Here is an 18,634-nt window from a genome sequence, read left to right on the forward strand (position 1 = left end):
ACTTAAACTAAAGTTATTGTGCGAAAACCAAGAATAATGCTTATTTGGGCCCTTTTGTGGCCCCTAATTCCTACACTGTTGAAACCAAAACTCCCAAAATCAATCCCAACCTTTCTTTTGTGGTCATAAACCTTGTGTAAAAATTTCATAGATTTCTATTAACTTAAACTAAAGTTATAGTGCGAAAACCAAGAAAATGCTTATTTAGGCCCTTTTTGGCCCCTAATTCCTAAAATGTTGGGACCAAAACTCCCTAAATGAATACCAACCTTCCTTTTGTGGTCATAAACCTTGTGATAAAATTTTATAGATTTTTATTCACTTTTATTAAAGTTAGAGTGCGAAAACTAAAAGTATTCGGACGACGACGACGACAACGACGAGGACGACACCAACGTGAAAGCAATATACGACGAAAATTTTTTCAAAATTTGCGGTCGTATAAAAAAGCTGCATACAGATATATTTATCATCAAAGAATGTGAGTTCTTATTATTGAAAAAACTCACCCTGTCACATAATTCACATTGATAAAAACATCACAATACTTTAGAACTAAGCTATGCAATGTTCATACAATGGAAAGCCAACCCTTTAATTTTTACCTTAACTTGATGACTCCATACAAATCCATCTGTTTCCATTTTCCCCATTCATACTCGTTCAGTGTAGCATTTATCTGTAGCTTCTCAATTTCAAAGGTCATAAGGTAATTACAAGGGTCAAAGTTCACTTGAACCTTGAAAGATCTACTGATGTAAAATACATCCATACAACATTGTACATTTCTACAGGTGTTGTCAAGGTAACAAGTGATATAGTCATCTTGTAGTCTTGGTAACACAACTGAGGTAGATCTGCAATCTACAAAAAAAGATATTACAGTTAATAAGTACTACTGTATGTCATCTAAACAGAAAATTATAAAATTAATGTTCCAACTATTTACGAGGAGTGTTAGCAAAGGAGTAAACATTGTTTTCAAAACCTAAGTCAGCTGGGGTTAAAACACATGTTATATTAAACAACTTATTACAAAACTATATACAAATCAAAGTGCTTGTAAGCACAGAAGGGTAAAGCTTACATTAATTTATCAGTGGGAAGTAAAATTAAATGCATTGTAAATAAAGCATTGAATCAACTGCAATTCTGAAAAATGGGAGATAACTCCATTTTTTAAGATGACTTTAACAATGACATCATTTATATTTTTAGAACAGATATTAGATTCCTGAATCTTGCAAAAGTTATGTAATTTTATTTACAGGTGTAACATCATTTTGTGACTTGAGTATCTGAGCATATATTTCATTGATAAATTTTTGGAAATGTTCATGGATAGGAATCATGTACATGATGTATAGAATGTTATGATCAATGCACTATATGTTGTGTATCAAAAAGATAATGATAAGCCTTGGAAGATTTAGATATCACTTCAGTAACAAAGGGTTTTGATTGCATTTCATGCAATCTTAACTAAAAAAAATGAGTTTACAGATACATGTCTCCACTTGAATGGGGAAGAAATAACTTACCAGTGCTCCATCCTTCATACTGTGAGGCATACACAGAGAATGGGTCATGTCTGTCACATTGTTTGTTCTTTAAGAACTCAGCCACACCCAGGGTATCCATCAATAGTAGAACAGCATCAGTAGGTAACTGGGTCCCTGCTTTCAAACCCATGTTGTTGTACCAGGTAGACAAAGACCAGTCTGAAAAGGTATATAAATTACAGATTATTTTCATTTTGAATCCCTATGTCTGAGCTAGTCATTCCTTAAGGTCATTTGAGCTACATCAAAAATACACTGGTCGGCATTCAATGCTAGAGATAACTAAGATAGATTTTTCTTTTCATAAGAAATTGATTGTGTGGTTGCTATTTTTTCCAACAATATTTTTGAAAACAACATCAAGTTTCACGAGAACTAAAACTTTCCAAAGCTATTCCACCATATTCTATAAGAAGAGTGGTGAAACAAGGGGAAATAACTTTTAATTTCTTTTTTACTTTCACATCCCTTGTTTTATTTCTAATTTATTTGTAGTTGTTATTTTTGTTTCATTTTAAACAAAACAAGTTGTCTCTGTTTTTATATCATATGCTACTATTATCAAATGAAAAGTAATATGTATTCTACTTGATTTTTTTCCTGTGTCAAGACATAAAAAATTAGCATCCTCTTAACAATGAGCAATAAAATGTGCTTAACTAGAAAAAAATATCTTCTCAATACCAAATTATGTTTAAACAAACTTAAGATCACTCTTTATGGTGATCGTGATTAAAATTTAAAATAAAGTCATGTGTCATCAAGAACACAATGACTGGAACAGACATTCACAATACTTACTCGAGTCAACAAATCCTTTCTGCCATCCACATGGAGTCTTTGGTAGTTTGGTGCCAGATAAGATGTTGGTGTGTATCAGACAGACTTTGGTATTTAACAGGCCAGGTAGTCCAGGATCATCAAAGCAGACCTTCAAGTCAAGGTCAACATAGAATGCAGCTTCACCTGGTAAATCTGTTATCTTGTAGCTTAAATAATAATGGTTCAATGTCAGTTTTTAAAATAAATATCACAAATGTCCAAAAGTAATATAATTGTAGATGGGAAATATCATTGACTTTAAAATATATATATATAACATTAAATCATTTTGTGGCTACAATTTCTTTGATCAAGTTAAAAACAAACAGGGAACAAATTACAGAAGATAAGAAGGGGACATCCAAAAACACATAGGCTTTTGAAAGTATTTAAAATATAAAGAGATTACTTCATACAATATACCATAGGACAGACTTTTTAAAAAGCTCATAACTGCAAATTTGTCATTACTTATTTTCTACTTTAAAGATACAGTACTTACTCCATCTCCATAACTCCTGCTATATGAAAACGTTTGTGTATTCCAAACTCAAAGTCAAGGAGAGAAAATTCAAACTGATATTTCTCAATGCCTATATTGAGTTTGTAGTCACATGGATCTAAGGTAAGGTAGACACTTATTGATTGGTCGATCAGTCCTACATCAACACAACAGCTTATACCTGTACAGGTAGAATCTAGGTGACAAACTATGTCATTGGGTAATGTTGGAACTGATATATTGGAACTGCAATCTGAAAAATAAAAGAAAATATAATACTTTAGCAAGGTAGCACATCAATTTACCTCCACTTGTATATACGAAACTGTAATAAAAATCTAAAGATTACTTAACTTTCAATACTACTCAATTTTTATCATCTAACCTCAATAAGATCTATAAAAAAAATAATAAAACTTTGGAAGAAAGTGTGAATTAAAAAAAAATTATACAAATTTAAATCCTACCAGATTTCCATCCTTGTCCATCAACAGGACTGTATTTAGCTGAGAGTTTATCACAGGAAGGATGTAACATGAAGCCAGCTATACCCAGATCTTCTAACAGACGTGATGACATCAGATCAGTCAAATGGTTGGTGGTGTTTGGTAATCCTTTATCAGCAAACCATTGAGCAATACTGAAACCTACAAAATGTGTCAAATAAGTTTAAGTTTTCCATATTTCGTTTCCAGTATAGTATTGCAGATCTTTAAATGATTTTTCAGTCACCAAGTTTAGACAGTTCCTACAAATTCTGTAAATTTTGAATGATAGAATGAATTTAAATGAAAATCTACGAAAAATTTCAAATCCTTTTTCTGTTTTACATTTTCTAAATTGCTTTTCCCATTGTCTTTTACTTATTATACATGGTTGCATAAATAAGTTGTAAAGTGAAGATACTTTTACATGTAATCATTTGAAAATGTTGCTGATGCATAACAATTTCAATTACCAAACAAGAAAATTTTCTATTTCAATCCAAAATTATTGTTTTTGCATTCAAAAGTATATAATTATTTAGAAAACCAACAAACCTGGGACAGCAAATCCACTCTTCCAGTCACATGGTTGTTTCGGGAGTTTTGTATTCTCCAGTACATTGTAAGAATATCTACAGTCTCCACCACTCTCAAAACATACACTGATCTTAGCATTAAACAAGAACATTTTCTCTGCCTCCAAATCTTCAATCTTGTAACTAAAAAATAATAATTGTTTCTCAATAATGTGTAACAGGAATACTGCTTCATATTTCACATGACTTCAGCAATAAATTGAACAAAAGTTGACCTTTAAAGGAGATGTGACATGATTTTTTTATATTTTTTTTTTGGTAAATAAATATTTATTTATACATAATTACCCCCCAAAAAACATCGAAAGCAATATAATTATCGTTTAAATGGATAAATAATGAATCTAAATGTATCGATCTGTCGACCTACTAATTATTCATATTTCAATCCCGGAAGTCACTCAGAACGAGGCTGTGATGTCAGTGGTTACATCAATCATATTTGACTGACGGGTGTATAGGCATAATTAGCGCATTTTCGAATAGCATGACAGTGATTAAAAATGGTTGTGTTTGCTGCCAGTGGATGCAACAGAAGGCATAAGACAGTTTGAAATTATTTTTTTTCGTTTTCCGAGTAGATCATCATCTAACCCAGGAAGAGATAGGACTTCCTACCAAGCACTAGTCATAGACTTTGTTCCGCCCACTTTACAAATGTTTGTTACGATCGTGACCCAGATGTTATGAACAATCTCGAGGGATGTCCTACCATGAAGCCAAAACTCCAAATGCAGTACCTGATATTCCATTGAAACAACCAACAACAGCTGAGCCCAGTCCACCTATACCTATACGCAGGGAGCTTATAAAAAGCAGAGAAAGGCTGAAGAAAATATTTTTTTTCTTCGCAAATACTTTTTGGTTCCCTTCATAATTTTTTTTTATATAGTTTGTTATATTTCTGTATAATTGTATAGCCAAATATATCTCAATATTTAAAATTGGTATTGTGTACCTCCTGTATGTACCTTACTACCTGTTCAAGTGTGCAGGACATAATAAATTAAAAGTCATCAACATTGATCAGAAGTTACAGGTATCGGCACACATTCTCTACAACGCTTGATTTACCTTTGAAGTTGAAAGCTACAGGTGTCATGCCCCCGGGTGGTGATATGTAAGACATCGGCAATACACGCTATTGCGTAACATGTGCCGAATCTGTGTACATCCATGGGCTACTGGGGGTTTAGTCACGTTTCTCCAACATTTGATAATTAGACTAAAACAACATTAGGGATTAGGGGGTCCTCATAAGGACTGGCATCGTGATAATTACCTGTATCAGGTCTTAACTAAAATATTGTAAAAAGGGATATTAATTGTTAAAAAAAAATTATATCAAAACATTAACAAACCATATATTTTTGGTCGAGTATAACCCGAAACTGTGGCATAATTATTTTCATCCGTATTTGATATACAAAATTAAAAAGTTTATTGAACAAAAAAAAATCTTATATAGACAATGGAAATCTTAATCAAACTGAAAATTTCATAAAAAAATATCAAAAATAATCTCGAAATTATCTATTTTTAAAAAGCTATTGTCTTCTAGTGCGAAGAACCATATATCTACTTAGTCGTTCTGTCTGTATATCACAAGAGCCGAAGCCAGTTTTCATGGTATGCTTATGTATGTGCCTGTCCCAAGTCAGGAGCCTGTAATTCAGTGGTTGTAGTTTGGTTGGCAATTGTTACGGATATAAGTTACGTAATGCATATCTGTTTAACCTGTTTGAATAAACAATAGTCAATACCTAACTGTCGGATATGTGGTATTACAGAATAGAGAAAAAGGCACTGGACAATGCAGTTTTTAAAAGGGGCGGATCGAAAATATTGGTTTTTGTGAATTTACTTTGTAAACAATGGAGTACGATAAAAATAATTAAATAAGCAAAATAAATAGACGCTTTTAAAGTAAAAAAATAATTTAAAAAAAAGCCTGCCAGTCCCTATAACTAATAAATAACCTGTATAGTTGGTACATAAATTTCTATGAGTTTTCTAATAGAAATAAGGTAGGTATGAAAGGTGTATTGCAAAAGTTATTAGTACTTACCCTTATTATTTTATTCTTTAATTAATAATCATTTTATTTCTTAATAAAAAATAATTGTGAAGAGATGCCAAGTGATGCTTTTAAAATGACAGACCATTGATGCAAGGTTATTGCGGTGAAAAACTATACGCAAAAGGTGATTTGAATGTGCAACGAATATTTTGGCTAGTGAATGTATGCAAGTCTTTATATTGCATAAGACATAAAGCTGTATTACATAGTTTTAACTTAAATAATGCAAATACATCCAATTGATACAGACCTGGGAATAGTAGATTATGTATAAGTATAGACTGAGTTAGTTGAAACATTATTTTATTTGCCGAATTAAAGCAAATTGGATTCGACACAAGTAAATCATACAACATGGACAATATAAAATTACAATTATACTAGTATGATATAATGGACATACATATAAGGCAAACAGTTTATAGAATAATACTAGCTTTCATTCGTAAAAAAGAGAAAAGGAAAGTTTGAAAAGTCATAATATAATGTGACAATGACGTGTGTACTTATGATGACGATCATGATGTTCCGTGCCAGTAACAGTAACGCTCTATCATAGACTATCAAGGCTTAACACAAGCTGTTTGACCATTGTATGAAATTTTGAACATGTTTGAAAATTTGAAAGTTCAATGTGTTCGCAAATTAATAGTTTTGTTTCTAAAACAATGCTTTCAGATAGCCAGTTAAGATTATTGAATAAGGTTTTTCTGCATGATGTGTATTTTGGAAAAACAAAGAAGTAATGGTAGACATTCTCAATATCTGACCCACAATGACAAGAAGGATCATTTATAATATTAGCTCTAAATAGATCATTGTTATAAATGAATGGGAACATCTCAATTGCATTATTGGGCCGTACAAATGAAACGTTTCAATTTTATATAATCGTTTATCGTTTTTTTTCAAATTTCTGTTATGCATTACTGCTCTCTGTTTTCTGTCGTGAAGATAGTCCTGAAACCAATTCAATAAGTTTCCGTCAAAACTGTAAGCTTTCATTTTACATATTATACTATGCCAAACTTTTACCGAAGTTAGATAGAAGTCACAAAATACAAAACAATTTAAAGACTGAAGATATACATATACCACACAGAAAATATATTAAAAAAAATAAGTCAGTACTCATAGAACATTTTCAAAGGGATTATTATGGAGGAGAAGAGACATATGGATTTATTTTATTGTTTTACAACTTCTTAAAATATTTGTTTTAATAACACCCCCCCCCCCCCCCCCAAATACCCCGTTATGTCACACTTATAACACATTTATTGGTGACAGCTTTAGCGATTCAAATTTTACACCCGTCATACTTGGTAAGGTGATAGTTATTCTATTATTTTTATTCATTTGCTTGTTTAAGAAATTTTTCATGAAGCTTGTTTAATGAAAAAAAAAAAAAATTTATCATGCAAAGGATATATCTGACGCCGAAATGAAGCCATTTATAGATGTCAAGCCACTTTGACATGTTATTTTTATAACAATTATTTGATTATTGATATCTATTTAATAAATTTAAGTAACAAAGTTTCTTCATATATAATAAATCAAAAATTTTGTATTTTCATAAATTATTTTTTTCTTGTTATTAGAAAAATAATTTCGAAAATAAATTGTGACTTTTTGTACTGTGACGATTTGTCCGTGACTTTTTGGCTGTGACTTTCTGTCCTACATTCTTTATGACCTAACCTTTTCTCTTATTAAATGTAATTCAATTACCTATTTCACTCAAACATTTTTAAGAAATGTATCTTCATTTTTGGTGAAATTAATTATTGATATAGTATTTTTATATTATATAGACATTGCTTGAAAGATCGTCAATGTCGGATGACGAATTTATATCTTCTACTTGATTTTTTTCTACAACTTGTCAAGTAAGGGCTTAAAATGATACGGTTGAATATCTAAAGTTAGAGAGTTGCCTTGAAAACTGATGCTAACACTGTCCATGCAGAAATATGATCGACTTCGTCCTCATTGAGACATTTTCTCGGCTTGTATCCACTGACGTCATCACTATCACGTGACCGGTATCTCATTAAAAATCAAAGATTACGACAAGCGCTGGATTCTTTGACCATTTAAAGGCCGTTAAATGATGTTTTGACAAGAAAAATTTGTTACAACATATTATTTTTACCAATATTTATTAATTAATCAAAAAAAAAAAACAAAAAAAAAATGTGTCACGTCTCCTTTAAAGACATCACATTTTACATTGAGTGAATTTAAAAAAATCTTCACACCCTTGTATAATCATCTCTAAAGACGAAGATATTTTTGTCTAAGTTTTCATAATAACAAATTCAAACAATATTTTCCAGAATGATAAATTAGACATCACTAATACTTCTGTACAATTTTTTTTGTTTGTTTTACAATTTGCCTTAATTCTAAATGAAATAGAAGTTTAAAAATCTTCCATATTTTGATGACTTTTTATGTGGTCATCAAAGAATAATTTACTTGATATTTTTTTTTGCCATCATTAGTTGACAGCCATTTGTTTTTGTAGTTATTCCTTACCTTAATCTGAACATATTCCCAAGGGAGACAACTTCCCATGCATTGTAATGATAATCAAACAGGGAAACATTTAGGACCAGTTTCTCCAGACCAATACTGAGCTTATAATGGCAGACATCCAGTAAAACATGAGCTTCAAATGATCTGCCAAGGAGAGGAACATCAGTACAACACTGGATCCCTGTGCAGTATTCAGGTAGGCTACAAGCCATGGTAACAGGTAATGTTGGCATGTTAACAGCTTTTGGACAGGCTGAAAAAGTAATCAAATGTCCAATTCCTTATAGTTCAGATATAGAAAATCATGAGGCTAAAATGACATTTTTGAAATCTCAAGCAAAAATTTATATGAATTTATAGGGTTAATATAGCTAATACCATCTACTTAACTGCTATGAGAACATGTTATGACAGCAAACATATTCTATATGATAAATGTAAATTCATGTAAGTATATTTAACCAAATTAATAAATTATATATGAGTTTGTCATGTACAGATTGAAAGCTTGATTTTACTTCTTTACGTTGCTCTAACTTTACTTGGTACCAGGATGCCCTAGGTAACCTGTTAAAAAAATATTAACCTCGGAGTCAAAAGTCAGTAATATGAAATATTCAAATTTTAAAGTAAATTTGGATTTTATTAGATAAATACTTACCATCATAAATTCTGAGTGTAACCCCAATTGCGTCATAGGTCAGATGGAAAATCCCAACTAAAAATAAACGTATTCTCACTGGTCCGGACATATACCCCTGTTTGCCCATATTCTTCCATTCAATTTCCTCAAGACAGAAAACATAAGGAAAGGGGATGAAGGGGAGGTGGGTGGGACCTATAATTTATGATGGTAAGTATTTATCTAATAAAATCCAAATTTACTTTAAAATTTGAATATTTTATAGCTATAAATACGTTACCATCATAAATTCTGAGTAACAGAATCTAACGTAAAGCTGAATCCCCTGTAACAGAAGAAACAGGAGGAAAGTTCAATCTTTGTGCTGAAACTATAGGTCCAAGAGAGTATAAACTCTCGGCAAAAGTAGCCATAGATTGGAGGTAGTGAGATATAAAAGAGTTCTCATTTCTCCAGAAACCTGCAGACAGTACCTCTTCCAAAGATGCACTGTTAAACAGAGCCCAGGATGTAGAGATACCCCTAACATCATGAGCTTTAACATTAAAACTATTTAAAAGTTCTGCCTTAGAAGAACCATAAGCTAAAGATATGCATTTGCATATCCAAGTAGAAATAGTTTTAACAGAAAGATCTGAGATTCCTTTTTTAATAGGAATAAAGAGTCTCGAGTTAGAAACAGAACGTAAACTACACGTTCTCTCCAGATAAATAGAAAGGATTCTTACTGGACATAAAAGTACAGAAATAGAATCGCTAGGGAGTGCAGGAATCACAACTGGTTCTGCACCCTTATCTGGAATCTGATTCTTTGCCAAAAAAGCAGGATCCGTTAAAAGAGTAACAGAAGATTTATCCCTGTTAAATCGAAGGCAAGCATCAGAAATAGAGAAGGCATGGATTTCACTCCTTCTCCGTCCAGAAGCCAAAGCTAAAAGAAAACAGCATTTATAGGAAAGAAACCTTAAATCTATTGTTTCTGCTGGTTCAAAAGGAGGAAGTTTTAAAAAGGATAAAACTAGTCCAAGGTCCCACTTAGGAACTAAAGTTTTTTGTCTTGGTCTTTCAAGACTAAAACTACGAACCAAAAGAGAAATATGTTCATTGATTCCAAAATCTGGGCCACCAGAAATATGAATAGTTCTTGAGATAGCTGATCTATATCCCTTAATAGTAGAGGGACATAATCCTTTGGATTCAAAAAGAAAAACTAGAAAGTCTGCTAATTGTTGTACAGTGACTTGGAAAGGATCAATTTCCCGCTCACTACACCAATCTGAGAAGATTGACCATTTTGCATCATAGACAATGCTAGTGGAGTCTCTGACAGACTTTGTGAGATGCTTGGTTGCTCCTTCAGAAAAACCTCTCTTTCTGAGGCTAACCCTGAGAGAAGCCAGGCGTGTAGATGAAGTTTTTCTGGATTTTGATAAAGAACCTTGCCCTTGATTTGAGACAGAAGGTCTGGTCTCAGAGGTAGAACTAGAGGACAAGCACATGATAGGCGCAGAAGGTCTGGAAACCAAGACTGTTTTGGCCATGCTGGAGCAATAACTATGATCTTGCAATTTTCCCCTGCTATTTTCTGAAGTACTGGGGAGAGAAACCTGAAAGGAGGGAAGGCGTACCCGAACATTCCTTTCCAAGATAGGCTCATTGCGTCTACTGCAAAAGATTTTGGATCTGGAACCGGAGACACAAATGTTAGAAGTTTGTGATTGAGACTGGTCGCAAACAGATCTATCTGAGGTGACCCCCAATGAAGAGTCACAGCTTTGAAAACTACTTGAAGTAGTTCCCACTCCGTGTTTACTGGAGCAAGAGATCTGGATAGAGTGTCGGCTAGAATATTGAGGTGCCCCGCAATATGTCTCACCACTAGATGAACCTGGAGTTGAAAACACAGAAGGAGAATGTCTCTGGCTATCTGATAAAGAGAAGGTGAATGAGTTCCTCCCTGATTCTTGAGATAAGCTACAACTGTTGTGTTGTCCGTGGCCAGAATGACAGACTGATTCTTTAGAGACATTTGGAAATGATTCAGTGCAAACAGAACTGCTTTCATTTCCAATACATTGATATGCTCTTCCAAAAGATCTGGACTCCAGACTCCCGAGATTGTAAGCCCCTCCAGATATGCTCCCCAACCGAGGGTGGAGGCATCTGTGAATAAAGTTAGACTGGGAACTTGAGGGGACAGACATAGGCCCCTCATTACATTTTCCCTTACTAACCACCATTGAAGGTGTGGAAATAAAGGCTGAGTGATTGGAATCAATGCTTCCCATTCTTGTGAAGCTGCAATCCATAACTTGTGTAGATAAAACTGAAGCGGACGAATGTGAAGTCGTCCCAATGGAATTACATCTGCCAGAGAGTTCAATAGACCCAGAAGTTGCAAGAATTGACGTGCTGTGACTGATTGAACCGTCAGGAATAAATGTATTTTCTGACATAGTTTTGTAAATTTCTCCTCTGGTGGGAGGACTAGGCCTACACTGGTTAGGAAATGTTCTCCCAGGAAAACAAAGTCTTGAGACGGAATTATCTCTGACTTTTTCCAAGAGATAAGGAAGCCTAGGGACAGAAAACAATTGATGACCAAATCTGTCTGAACCCTCAATTTGATTGGGCAAAATTCCTTGAGAAGGGAATCGTCCAGATAGGAATGAATCTGAATAGACAGGGAATGTAGGTGAGCTATAGCAGCCTGCATGATTTTTGTAAAAGCCAAAGGGGCTGTAGACAGGCCAAAAGGGAGAGCCTTGAACTGGAAAACTTTGTTGTTCCAAACGAAGCGAAGGTATTTCCTGTAAGTTTTGGAAATGGGAATGTGGAAATACGCGTCTGAAAGATCCAGAGAAGTAGTCCACATTCCCGGAAGGATTGAAGCTCTGATGGATCTGTTTGTTTCCATTTTGAAGTGGGGAACAATAAGAAATTTGTTCAGAATAGATAGGTCTATGACTGGCCTCATTCCTCCTGTCTTCTTTGGAACCAGAAAAAGACGGGAATAAAATCCCGGAGACAGAGTTAAGATCGACACCTCCTCTATTGCAGCTTTTTGTAACATAGTGTCCACTTCTACTGACAGAAGTTGACACTTGACTGGGTCTTGTGTATGAGACAAACTTATTGGAACTGCAGATAGAGGAGGTGGGTTCTTGAACTGAAGTGTTAATCCCCCTCGAATTATTGACAGCACATAACAGTCTGAGGTAATTTTCTTCCACTGATTTAGGAAAAAACTTAACCTCCCCCCTACTGGTATTGATTTTTGAGGAACTTGTTGTAAATTTTCCCCTGGGGAAGCTGTCAATAACGTACGAGGGGGCAAGTACCTAGGTACTAGACCCAGGTTTCTTGGAACCCTTAAAACCACCAGAAGGCTTACCTGAGCTTTTTCCTGAGTTATTGGGTTTGTTCTGCGGTTTGCCGTAGTTATTCTTCCTTTTCTTAGCAGAAGAAGGAGGACCACCTGAAGCAGAAGTACTATTAGAACTAGATGTAGCATTAACCGACCTCTTGCCATTAGTAACTTGTACACTAACTTTGACTGGAGGAGGATTTTTGCTGAGTTCCTCTTGAACCCGCTGTAAGGGTAAACCAAACATCTTGTCAGAGAGTGGAGATTTCAGTAAAGAATCTTTCAAAGGCTCAGCTATAGAAATGTTTTCAAGAAACTCTGCTCTTTTTGATAGGGTGCAATTAGCAATAGAACCCATTAAAAGCAACTGAGATGAACCTAAAGCTTTATCCAGTTGAAGTAAGAAGGATCGTACTTCTGCTGGAACAACCGAATCTTCGCTGTTAAGCAAATGTCCGGTTGCAGCTAGAAAATGTTCGGCTGTGCCAAGAACTTGAGAAGCACTACGAAGGAGATTCTCAGTCTTTGACCAAACAGGTTGAGTGAGACAAAGACCATCTACTGGCTTTTTTCCCAATAAAGATGACATAGATTTGTCACAACTGGGAACAAGTCTACCCAGTGAAGAATCAAAGATATCAAAATCCTTGTACTTAACCTGATCAGTAAAGGATGACATTCCAAATCCTGAGATATTGTTATTAGAAACCTTTTCACTAGCAGAATTAGCGATACCTTCATTAATAAATTGTAAAGCAAAAGCCATATGGCCAGATTCAGGAAAAGAATTGTGAGAAGTCACAGTATCCTGAGAAATACCACAGGAAGCCTCAAAAGTTGAAGAAGGTTTCTTCGGCTTGGAAGGAGAGAGAAAAGGGATATGTGCTTCATCCCTCATCAAGGTATACACCTTATCCCTAAGATCCTTCAAGGAAGGAGGATCCTCAGTCTCCTTGGTGGGAGGTTGTTGAGCTGACTTAGAAGAAGGCTCAGGGGCCGTCTTCGATACCTTGGGAGAAGAAGAACTTTCAACATCCTCATCAGTGAGGAAAGCCCTTTCATGACTCCCAGGGGAAACAGAAAGCTCGTCATCCTCCCTCTCATCACATTCTACAGACTTAGCCGGAGAAGGTTGATGAGAAGAAACTCTATTTTCCAGTAGAGTCATACGACTGGATAGAGTATGGAATTCTGCCTTGAACGACTCACCAAAGTCTAAAAGTAACTTCTGTAAACCATCCAAAGGTGATGCATGATCAGAAACCTGAGTACCATGTGAAGAACTAGAAGCTTGAGAGTCAGGTACCGTGGTAGAAGGAGCTACTGCAGAAGTCAAAGATACTGCTATGGGTAGAGCAGGAGCTAAAGGTGGTGCAGTAGCTACCCCAGAAGGGGGACCATAGAAATTGTCCCTATAAGGCCAAAAACCAGGTTGGTTTGGCATAAACCCACCATAAGGGTAAGACTGTGGCCAAGGTGGCTGAGACCATGAGGGTAAAGGTTGTGTGCCCGTGTTGGGAAGCATATACCCACAATAGGATAATGGGGGTCTAGAACCTGGCAAGTTCAAGCCCATAGCTGTACCTGGGACAGAACTAATAGTACCCGCTGAATTAACAGACCTAGATAAAGTATGAGTCACCGAAGTTGACGTAGGTACCCCCCCAAAATGCATGGCCGAACCTTGTGAAAGGGTCGGATAGGTAGCATTACCAGACACCGTTGTCGAAACTCCGGTCAATGTACTGGTAGTTTGGGGGGGACTTAAAGGCAGTGACCCATCTAAGAGATAGTCCGAACCAGGAATACTTACATACGGACTATTTAAATTAAAGTCCATAATAAATTTTACTTTAGTCAAAAAAAAAAAAAAAAAAAAAAAAACACAAATAATTTGTTTAGAAATTTAAACAAAACAAGGGAATATATTTCCAATAAAATACACAATATATATGAAAAGCAATTAAGCTATTCAAAAAACTAAACACTTCTCTGTTGAATCTGTTTGATGTGCACGTGTGACCTATGTCGCAGATGGAAATTGAATGGAAGAATATGGGCAAACAGGGGTATATGTCCGGACCAGTGAGAATACGTTTATTTTTAGTTGGGATTTTCCATCTGACCTATGACGCAATTGGGGTTACACTCAGAATTTATGATGGTAACGTATTTATAGCTATAAAAATAGTCTATTGAATCGTACTGTTGCAGATGATTTTCATAGATCTGGTTACTAAGATCTGGTTATCAATCATAAAAGTAGTCCAAAAAGCCAATGATTACCTGTTTTGTTCCATCCATGTCCATCAGGACTGTAACCCTGTCTCTGACATTGTGTTCTCTGTAGGTAACCAGCAACTCCAAGCTCTTCCATCAGTAGATCTACTCCAAATTGTGGTAACTTTTGTCCCATGCTGATATCTTGTTCCTTCATCCAAGTAATCAGAGAGAAATCTATGGGGGAAATGTATTATTCATAACTCTACTACATGTTCTACTCACAACATTGATTAAACCGAAATAAATGTTAAATTCATGAATGTTCAAATACCAATTTATTTGAATGTCATTTTACATAAAATTAAAACATGTACAATGTATCAGATTCAATAAAAAAAAACATGCCTTTCTGGTATATTTATAAAAAGAAGAAAGAAAAAAAGGTGAAATTTTGCAGTACTTCCATTCTTCTATTCATTTAGATATGAATCTATGGTACTCTCTCAAGACTTGGGACCAATCACATTCACCTCTTTATAGAGCACTGAAAAATCCTCTCTACTAGTATGAATGCTTTTCATCATCCTGGTAATCAATCATTTCCTACTCCCAATTTGTTGATCCACTTAAAAATACAAGATCCATGATCTTTATACATACTTGCAATAGAAAATTCTCCACTGTAGTGACAGAAAGGTTTTGGTAATTTGACATTTTTTAGAATTTCTAACTGTAGGTCACATGGTTTGTTGGTTTCTAGACAGACACTGACATTTACACTGACTACAAATGTCTTCTCACTTTGGAAGTCCTCTATTTTGTACCTGGAAAACATAGTATATAAATGACATGTAGGTAATTATACCTTTTCATTTCAATGTTAACAGTAAAGTATATCCAAATTATCATTAATATTTTAATTTTGTTCTTTCTTTATCTGATTGTCATAAATATTTCTTCTTCCATAATGTTTTCTTTCACTTATGTTACAACATCAATAATGAAAATACATATTATTTAACTTACTCTATTTGGGACAGGCCAAGGAAAGAAAATGTCTCAACACTCCCAAAGTTGACATTCAACAATGATATGGTCCTGCTAAAATTCTCCACACCCACTGTAAACTTGTTATCACATGTATCCAGCACAACATAGGCATTGAGTGATAAGCCAAGTTTATCCACATCGAGACAACAGTTTATTCCTGTACAGGTGTCTGTTATATGACATGTAACATTTGGTGGCAGTGATGGGAGGGTAAGCTGTGCTGGACATTCTGAAAAACCAAAATTCAAATTTATTTTTTGTTTTCCACATATCAAAGTTGACATAAAAATTAGTAAGACTTTGAATGAGTGTTTTGATGATTGAGGAATATCTGGATTAATTGTCTACTCAAACTCTTATTTTTGATTCTAAATATACTTACCTTGCTCCGCAGTACATGATGGAATGAAATGCTCATGAATGTTATTTATAGCTGGATAACTTAATTTTCATTGCTGAATACAATTCTTTTTGATTATGCAATTAACAAAAAAGCCAACCAGAGTCTCCTTTATATTTGTTTTTATGATAAATTATTTTTCTCATTTGAAAAAAATCAAATTGATAAAAAATTATGCAGGAGATCACACTTTCCCAAATTAAAAAAATATACATATAAGTAACAACCATGTAATCAACTTACCTGAGCTAACATTCCATCCCTGAGTATCTGAGGGTATATAAGGTGAGGTGTTTCTGTTACACTGTGGGACATTGAGGTATTCCTCTACTCCAAGTTCTCTCAGTAATTGCTGGACAACATACTGTTGTAACTTAGCTGTGTTGGTTATTCCATTATTTGATAACCAATGATTGAGAGAGAAATCTAAAATATATGGAAAAATATACCTGTGATGCCTTTAAGAACTTTAAAAAATTAAGTTTCATAAAGAAGCCTTTTTAATGTTGGATAAAAGCAATTTGTTTTTGAAATGGTGTTTCCCTAAGTGTAATATCAAGGAGTTCTGCATGCTTATTTTTAAGTGCACTCTACCAGCTAAATTTTCATTGTTAGCGTTATACACAAAATATGTAATTAATGTTAAATCATTAGTGATTTATATTCAACAAGAACTGTAATAGATACAAAAATGAGGAGACATAGTACTATTGTCAATAGACAACTTTCACTAAGAGTTAAAATGAAGTAGTAGTAATCCACTACAGGCCACAGTACTGATGTCGTTTTATCTATTTTGATGTTGTTGGTTTGCTGTTGCATTGATGCGTACCTTACCTCATCCTCTAATAAAAGAAACCTAATTAAAACTGTGTATTATCTGTACTTTACATAACTAGTATAACTAACTAGTGACTTGTAAAATTCCCTATATGTACTGTAGCAGAATAATTTCAATATAATAGACCACTTTCGAGTTCATCCGTCACAGGAAAAAACTCGTCAATTATACGCGCCTTTATCACCGTCATTTGTGCGTTTAGGGGCGTCGTCACTTCCTTCCAATGTTGAGCGAGTGGTTGGAAAACTATAATTCTATATTGTACGAATTATTCGGCAAAATGAATTCTCAAAATTGACAATCAACACTGCTGTCATTAGGGAATTGTCAGTAAGTACCTACAGAGCAACAATTATTTCTAGTTTATCCTGCACAAAGACGATCACTAAGACGCTTGATGAACGTAAATAGTGCAGGGATACAGGCGAGCCCCTCTATCTGGTAAATGACGTCATAAAGGCGTGCATAATTGACGAGTTTTTGCCGGTGACGGATGAACTCGAAAGTGGTCTATTAAACAACTGCTTACTTGGTACAGAATAACCCATATTCCAGTTACATAGTGGTTTGGGTATCTTTAAATTCTTCAGTAAAGGTATATTGACAACACAGTCACTAGGTTGTCTCTCCTCCAAACAGATAGCAAACTCCAGATCTAGCATGAACATCTTCTCACTGGCTAAGTCATCTATTCTATACCTGTTATAGTATTGAAAATATGAGATGAGATCAATCTCACTGTTGGTCTGTATGTTTTGGGATTTGTATTTTTTTAATTATTTTTTTTTTTTTTTTTTTAATTCATTTAAATTCATTAAAATATTCTTTTTGAATGGATATACATGTAAACTACTTGAAAATAACCACACACCAGAAGAACAGTATTGCTGTTCTTTGTTATCTCTAAGTTTTTCAACATTAAGGAACTTTGTTCAAAGATCAGACCAGCCCTTACCTTTTGAATAAGCAGTAACATAAGACATTCTCTGAAAACAGCCACTTACTGAGTACAATCAAACAATTAATTTTCATTCTTTTACTGTTTTTATACAGCAGGTTTTTGCCTTTAAATGAATTTAACAATACTTATGATTCCAAATTAAGAAAATCCTGAAATCTTACTGTAGTTTTATTCCTCCTTGTAAATTGAAGGTCTCCTTTTCTCCCCATTTGTAGTTGAGAAGTGATTTTGTGATCTGAAGAGCTTCTATTTTCAGCTCCAATTCATATTTACATGGATCCAGTGATATCTTAGTGTTGATGGTTCGACCTATGAACTTGATATCCATACAGCAGTTTATGGCTGAACAGGTGCTTGCTACAGAGCAGGACACAGATGAATCTAAGGCAGGTGTTCCTGTTATTACTGGACAAGCTGAAATATAATATTGAAGTTGATTTATTTATTTAATAAGAATCAATACATCAAGGTTGCTTGTTGAGTGCAATGTTAATTTGTATTCTAGTTAAGACAGTGGTTATGGGTTTTTATAAGTTTATGACCATTTATGGTAAATAT

General features: G+C 34.3%; 1 pseudogene; it reads right to left on the minus strand.

Annotated features, from left to right (window-relative positions):
• The window catches only part of LOC134684333 (uncharacterized), a 285,814-nt pseudogene that overhangs the window by 167,098 nt on the left and 100,082 nt on the right, over window positions 1–18,634 (minus strand).

Source organism: Mytilus trossulus, chromosome 9, assembly GCF_036588685.1.
Source record: "Mytilus trossulus isolate FHL-02 chromosome 9, PNRI_Mtr1.1.1.hap1, whole genome shotgun sequence".
In the NCBI taxonomy this organism is placed as follows: Eukaryota; Metazoa; Mollusca; class Bivalvia; order Mytilida; family Mytilidae; genus Mytilus; species Mytilus trossulus.